General features: G+C 42.5%; 1 protein-coding gene across 8 annotated transcripts in view; it reads left to right on the top strand.

Moving 5' to 3' along the window:
- BMP2 (bone morphogenetic protein 2) overlaps positions 1-8,015 on the top strand; it is a 216,395-nt gene that overhangs the window by 116,349 nt on the left and 92,031 nt on the right. For 6 of the 8 annotated variants that reach the window (XM_027693286.1, XM_027693288.1, XM_027693290.1 and 3 more), the window contains one exon: positions 813-927. The gene's annotated coding sequence lies outside the window, so the exon portion shown is untranslated. Of the gene's footprint in view, positions 1-6; positions 147-338; positions 446-812; positions 928-8,015 lie in introns of those variants that run through there. The other 2 variants (XM_027693292.1, XM_027693293.1) reach the window with 2 other exon arrangements.

Here is an 8,015-nt window from a genome sequence, read left to right as displayed (position 1 = left end):
AGAAGGGGCTCCCTGAGGGCTGTGACAAGAAGAGGGGGCTCCCTGAGAGCTGTGAGGAGAACAGGGGGCTCCCTAAGTGCCGTGAGGAGAGGAGGGGGCACCCTGAGGGCTGTGAGGAGAAGAGGAGGCTACCTGAGGGCTGTGAGGTAAGGAGGGGGCTTCTCAGGGCTATGAGGAGAGGAGGGACCTCCCTGAGGGCTGTGAGGGGAAGAGGGGGCTCCTTGAGGCTGTGAGGAGAGGAGGGGGCTGCCCGGGGCTGTGAGGGGAGGCTGGGGTTGCCCCTGCCGGGCATGGCTGGTTCCAGAAGGTTCCAGCCGGCTCCAGCAGCCCCACCACAGGGCTCACCTGTGTGCAGCATATGCACAGAGCTAACAGTATTTGATATACTTTTAATGAATTCCTGCAATTTTTTTTTGAAGTTATTGAAATCTCCTTTTTCAAAAAGGTGATAATATTTTGTTCGTTCTATTTTTATTCGCCATTTTACCTTAACAGGCCTTAATAGGGAAATACCTGCTTGTGAATTCATTTTCTTGAAACCCACTTTCTTCCACCCAGAGTGTCTTGTGGGAATATCGGAGCCATTGAAGCACAAGCTCCTGTCTGTAATACCTGAAGGAAGGATGAGTTCAGTTCTCACTTGTTTGCAGTCTGGTTCCAAGTTTACCCACGTCAGGGCTAGCTTTCTCCTTTGGGCTCCTGTATTGTCCCAATAGACCTTTCACTCCTGCCTGGGCTCTCCATGTGGTGTGGAATGTAACCTGGTGTCCAGGGCAGGCTGCTAATTACAGCTTTAATTTTATTGTGTTTAGGAGGAGACAGCTACCCAAGCTTTCCTTACCTGTGAGTATGGATCTGAAGACAGGCACGATAGCAGATAAGATGTGCTGACAGACAGGACGGCCCCGATGGCAAATTGCCCATCAGGTGAGTAAAACCTGTGACTGATGAGCCCCATGAAAGGATGATTGTTACTATAACCATACATGTAGATAAATAAAGCTATGGATCTACATATACATTACACACACACACATATATGCATTTGTTTTTATGTGGTGTTAAAAGCATCTGTTCCAAGAGGAGTTTAGAAAAGAGAAGAAAAGGTGTGTTTTATATTATTCCTGTGTATGTGTTTTCTTACCTAATACATACTTCAATTCCTTTGGGAGCTTCTTAAAGAAGTAACTAATGTATGAGGAGTGCAACTTAAAAGAAACCAACTGGAGTCCAAATAGTTTCTTACAGTGCCTAAGTTTTGTGATGAGTAAAAACTTAGTAACTTGTGATAAGTAAAAATTTGTGGCACAGAAACGACCTATTATTTTACAATAAAGGCATGATTATTTTACAGTAAGAAAATAAAAGCAAGGGTCTGCTCTTGGCTGTAAATACTGCAAAAATTATTTTAATTTTGCAAATAGTAAGCTGTGGTTTTGGTAGTTGCAAATTGTTGCAGCTCCATAGCTTTGAAAGGGAAGCAGCTGATTTATATCACTTGAAGATCTGTCTTTTCATTCTTGATGTTTTATTCAGAATTTCTGGATCACAGTACATTGGAAATCGCTGTGGTAGACTTACCATAAATATTCAGGTTCTGTGGTGCATTACTCCTTGAATAATCCCATTAATTTCAGAGGCTTAGAAGTACTCAAGAGAACAGATTTCCCTGGAAAGGGGAAAAGCTGATCAGTGTTGAATTATGGTTATGGGGTGTGTTACCACAGCCTGCTTTCCAGTGTGGTGAGGAACTGAATTGCTGTAGCATCAGCTCTGTTCCTTGCACCATTTGCCAGCTGTGCTGGGTTCAATACAGCACCTCTTGGAATCCATAGGAGCCTTTCCACCGACTTCACCAGGCACTGGGTGTTCAGGGATCTCGCACGAGATCAAATGGCAGCTATTAATGTAGCCTGGCCTTCTTCCAGCTTTGGTTACTGCCTGTGGTGCTTATACAATCTGTTTGCTACATAATTTTCGCTCGTTTCATGAAAACAGAGAATGCCTCAGAGCCATGCTATACCACTTGGTATTTTTGTTTGTTTATTGTCACTTACCTTTGTATTCAAAGGAGCTAAATGCAACAGCCGTCTAGTTACTGACCCTTTCTTTATGTGTTTGTTTACACAAAGGCTGCTTTTGCATTTATATCACTGACCAAAAGAATTACAAAAGCTCAAATCCATGTTCATGCTCTCTTAAAATGCTCATTTTTTAAAATTGGGACAGATGTTTGGTGGTGTTTGAAGAAAAAAATGCAAAACCTGGGACAGTTTTGATGCTCATGATGCTTCAGAAATGGAGGTGGTTGAAATATTTCCGATTTTAAGATGCTGTCAGCCTTTTTTAATATAAATTTGGGGCAAAGGAAAAAATAATAAAGAAAATACCTGCAAAAAACCATTTCAGTTAAGTAGTTTGCACATTTTGCACTCTGTTGAGAGCTGAAGAGGAGGAAAACAAGGGGCCCACCAAGTGTCAGAGGCAGGTGAGTTTGGTATTGTAGGTGCTCTGTGTGTTTTCTGCACATTTGAAGAAGGCAAGAGGATCACTGTCCAAAGGTTGGTAGCTCTCATCATACCAGGAGTTTTCTCCCATTTCTCTCCATTTCCACCAGCAGTTTGTCCTTGCTGTGTTTTTTTCCTGTGGATATTTGAACACGGAACAGGTGTTTCCCAGGAAGCCTGAGTGCTTACAGCTCTAATCGCTGTCTCTGGCAAATGGATCCTTTGTGCTGTCTGGAGGATTAATAGAGGGTTAGGTGCTTAAAAAAATAAACAGTGAGTGCAAACAGTGGGAAGGAGTAAAGCCTTGTGTGCTGAGAAGCGAGATGATATCATTTATTTAGCAGAGGTGATACAGTAGCTAGAGATGGCACGAGAGGAGCGGCTCCTTTGAAGGAAACAGGGAAGTATTCCATGGAGAACTGGTGCCCCCCCAGGCATGAGGCACCCACAGCTTAGCTGTTGTGGCCAATGGAAAAAGATTGTTGGGATCGAAGCCTTGGAGCTCAGGTGCAGTGCAAGGGAATAGGGGCTCATTGTTAAGGCAAGGATCAGCGCTCCTTTTTGTTCCTTCCCCTGCCCCCTCCTCCTTTGGCACTACAATAATAATATCTTGTCACTCCTAAGACTCCCTGGCATAGATCACATTCACTGATGGATGTTCAGTCAGGGGACGCACTCAAATGGTTTGTTTCTGTTGATGTATGACTTTGTAGGCTCCTCTAATGGGAACGTAAATAAATGAACTCTTCAGCAGTGATTTCTTTCACTGCAGTCCAGTTTAACCTCTGAGTGCCTCCCTGCCAGGAGCCACTCCAAATGCTTTACTATCTTACATTGCTACAGCTTTTGCCTTTTTCTGGAGTTCCATGTATTCCATTTGCTGTCTGAGTGCACAGGCAACTTGCTATATGTGCATGCAAGTAATTTTTTATAATGAGTATTCAGTAAAACAAGGCTGAGAAATTAGGATTGGCAGTCAAGAAAGGTAAAGGCCTAATATACACTGATACAGTTAAAAAGATTTATCCTGATTTCCCTTGGAACTCTAGAGGTGATGACCAGCCCCTGAGATTCATTTCTTTTAAGCTGTGTGCAAGACCTGGTTCGTGTGAGGTTGTGGATTATAAACTGAAACATTTTTTCTGTGGTCAGTTCTCACAGGTACATAAATACTACAGTGGTACTTGTCCTCAAGACACTGGAACTCAAAAACATCTTCAGAAAATACCCAGAATGAGTATATTACAGTGATAAACAAAAATAGCCTTTACAAAGAAGATAGGCCATAAGGTATTTATTCTCATGAGATTTTTTTCACCGTAAGTGTCTGGGAAGGAGAGTTTTGAAAGGAGACTTAACATAGTTTTCACAGCTTTATTCTAGAGTTTGAAATGCTCATACTTGAACAGTTTGCCTACACCATGGGAAGTGCCATCTTCCATGACCCTGCATTTAAAGAACCCTTTAATGACCACTGGCCAAATCCCATTCCTTCAAGTCCCCACATACAGAGGCTTCCCCAGAGAAGCTCATACACCAGCAGTAAAGAACTTCTGGTGAAGGTGGACATGGAAGGTAAACTGGTCTAGTGCTGTCAGTGTCATTTCAGTCGTCATTTGGAAAAATTGCAAAACTGGTTGCAGTTTTCCCTCCATTTCCATAATCAGATAGATCAATCATGGAATGGGATCTGCTTACACAGAGAGGGCATGCCACATGGCTACAGAAATGCTCCCCAAGCACGGAGCACTGTCTGATGTGATCTGTGTAACCTCCTGTCCCCGTGTTGGGACAACATTCTGTCATATCCTACATCTGCAGCAAAGACAATTAAAACCAACCTTCTCCCACTTCAGCCTCTGCTATGTAGGAGATGCAAATGCCAGATCTTGCCAGGAGACCCAACTATTGACAGAGATCACCCCTTCCTGAAATGCTTTTGCTAATTCTTGTCTATTCTGTCTGGAGTTTTCAATGCAAATGTACTCACTGGGGGAGAAAATCCTCCTTTTAAAATATGCTATTTATTTTTCAGCCTATGTGCTTGCTGACCCTGCTAATAAAGTGCTATTTAAAAGCTGCATTCTAGAATGGGAAACGTTGTCCCTCCACCCTTTCTCTTATATGTTCATTTGGTGAAAATGGAACAACTTAATTGAATGGTTGCCTGTGAGGACACTGGAACAGAGCATCCAGTATCTCCATCATTCCTTCATTATTTATGGTTGCAGCACCAGATGTGAGTAAGAAGAAGGGGGGGGTGCAAAAGAGAACTTGGAATGACTGTGATGAATAGTTGAAAGTGAACAGAGGGGCTTTTAAAACTCCTTTAAAGAAAGCCTAATGCTCTGCTTCCCTAAGCAGCAGGCTACTGATGATGGAAAAGTCACAGACATACCTGCAGAGATTTGGGAAGCTCTTGTTTCAGTAGGTCTTTATAGCAGCTAAAAAAAAAAATAAATTCCTGTGCTCCTGCCAACTAGGTTGGAGTGTCCAGCTTGCTTTTCTTCTTTCCATTTTGCTCTGTGAGGACAACACGCAATGACTTGGGCAGTGCTGAAATCCAAACTGTGTCTGTCCTTAGTCACCCCCACCAAGACCAGGCCCTACTTGTGTCTGGTACTTTTCCATACAGTATCAGGATGGATATATTGTGAGTGATGTCATACAGAGAGAAGAATTTTGCTGGGAAAATAGTTATTTGTCGTCAAGACTGACACAAGTGAGAATAAATTCAAATTTCATGTGGTCATAACCTTCCTTCCATCCAAGTGAGAAACAGAGAGGACTTGAGCAGTGCCACCTTGAGGACTGCTGCTTCCTGGCTGCATTTCTGATTCTGATGGTGGCATCAAATGCCAGGCTCTGAAAGCCCTGAATCTTCTTTGCCTTATTAAAACTGAGGGGTGACATTTTCTTTGACAAACACGATCTGTATTTCCCTAATGGCACCCTTGAAATCCAATGGTGTAAATCAGGAATGAAGCGCTTTCTGTCCTCTTCCAGGATCACCCTGTTCTACAACAAGCTTTCTAAAATATTCTGCATTCATGCTAAAAAGTAGAAAAATGCCCTTAAAGAGCTTTAGCTCGTGAGTTAACACAGTTTTTGTGTGGGTGAGCTGATTACCAGAGCAGGCCACACCTCTTCACACGGGTTTAGGAAATGGTAAAGCAAATAAGCGCAGTGGTGCCGAAATCGGAGCGATGGCTGATGGAGCCCCGATGGGGAGAACAGCCAAACAGCCTGAATGGAATGTCAGTAAGTATGGAAGTTAAAAATACACATCTCAAACCTTGAGGACACCCTGGGGACTAAGAAGCTATATTGATACTAGACTTCAAAAGTTCCAAATAAACAGCAGGATTTTCTCAATGCACAGAAGTACATACTTGTGATGTCAGAGCAATGTTATTTCTGCACTGCAGATCTCAAGGCAGATGCCTTAAAAGTCAGTCCATATAAGTTGCTCCTTATTTAATTTACATTTATAATTTCTCTTATTTTATTTTAATTTCTTTTAGAAACTTAGTATTAGGTTCATACTGTGAACACCAAATTACACGTTTCTGGAGTTAACATACCTGTAATGCTTTTTTAGGGACAGTGCATGGCTTGTGTGTGAGCAGCATTTCAGAGCACTAACATTCATCTTGTATCCATGCTAGATGGCCTTGGACAAGAAAAGGAGGAATAATAACATTGATTTGCTTTGTGAGACACTTTGGGATGAAAAATACCAGAGAAGAGTGAGGCATTAATCTAAAGCCAGACTTTTCCTCAGTGCTTCTCATTCTAAGTGTTTGGAAGACCAACATGTCCCTTATCCTAATGCAGGTGGTGTCCCAGGTCTAAAATGCTGGGTCAACCGTGGCTTTGTCTCTTTATTATAGACAAATGAGGACTGTAGTTGGCATTGCCTGGCTGGAAATTTCTGGAAATAGTTGCAATTCTGGTTTCTCCATCTGTTTAACATCCAGGAGTTGCTTTTGTGGATGTATTTTAACTCAATTTGTCTAGAGAACATGGAAAGATAGTAAGGTAGGGAGAAAGTATTTTGTATTTGTGCCTTTCTTGGTCTAGTGGTAAAGCTCAGATAGAGGCAAAGGCATAACAAACACAGACCATAAAAGAAAATTTTTTAATAGTAGAGAGTGCCTGTGGAATAATATTCCATGATATAAAATGTTTGAATAAGAGTGGTAGGCTGAATTAATTAATGACTGTAGCCTATGTACAGATCAGACTGGTGAATTGTAACAGCACTCTGAGAGGTAAAAACCCCAAGCACTGATCTAGAGGAAAGTGAAGAGTTTGTTGTTCTTAGGACAAAGTGTATTTATGATAAATTCCAGCCTCCTAATGGGGGGCCAAATTACGTGTGTTTTATGAGTTTGTGAGAGTTGTTGCAGGAAGAACGACCACACTCATGGCAGTACAGTTTGTGCATAGTTTGATTTGAACTAAAATATCAATCTGCACATCTTCATGCAAAATCTTAATTCTGAGAGCGAGGAACTCTTGTTCTCCACAAGCAGGGAGCAGCGTTCTTGTCGTGTGGATGGCTCTGGCCATGCCAGTTGTTTTGGTCTGAAAGGGAACAGCCATGTCCAGGGGAGGAAGAGAAGATGATTTCAGTGCTTTATGTTTTAGAGAACGCCATGGTCCTCAGAGCAAGAAGAAAAATGCCTCTATAAGCCTGATGTGCATTTTTAATACAACCAAACTATTTGTATGAGGACAAAACTCAGACAGAAATATTGCTGAGCTTTTTCGTATGAGTCCCACCTTGCAAATTCCTGTAGTTAATCCTCTCACCTCTGTGCTTCAGTAGGATGTGAGGGCTCTGTCGTGCTCTGTAGCACTGAGGGGAGCTGCTTTTAGAGGTGGATTTGAGGTCTATTATTGAAAACTCCTTGGAGGGCCGTGCACTACAAAGTGGGACACTTGAAAGCCAGGTGCTGGGGAGAGGGAAAGTGCTGCATGAGCAAGAAGTGGGATTATAAATTAGAATTCAGCTCAGCACGTTTGGAGCCACATAAATAGCTTACAGGTTTGTAAAAGAACACCCTCAAGGATTCAGAATTACAGCCAAAGAGGAGGGAAAACATGATGCTTTAGTACCGTGTGATTTATGCACCAAGTAAGTTTGAATTAGTCACTAATGTGAAGTGGGTTTGGAAAGATTAATAACCCTTACCTAGCACTTATTGTATGATGATCAACCATAAATCTTCTTTGAGCAAAACAGGAAGTACCCAAATCCTTTATCCCTGGAGATGGGCAATACTCGTGCCAGTGTTCAAGGGCAGCCCCCTTTGAATCGTGTTTTATTCTTGGAGTGAGGGTACGGATTGCTCATGGCAACTTGGGCATTTCCAGTTGGCTCAGAAGACACATGCTGCAGGTAGCTCTGACAAGGAATGGGATAACTGTGGGAAACCATGAACTCCCATTTGCCTGGCTCATCCCATTAGCATCACACGGTTCCCTCATTGGAATGGGCAC

The sequence above is a fragment of the Neopelma chrysocephalum genome, unplaced genomic scaffold (genome assembly GCF_003984885.1).
Source record: "Neopelma chrysocephalum unplaced genomic scaffold, ASM398488v2 Primary Assembly neopelma1_91, whole genome shotgun sequence".
Taxonomy (NCBI): Eukaryota; Metazoa; Chordata; class Aves; order Passeriformes; family Pipridae; genus Neopelma; species Neopelma chrysocephalum.
Note: the sequence above shows the minus strand (reverse complement) of the source record. Positions and strands in the feature narration are given on the sequence as shown.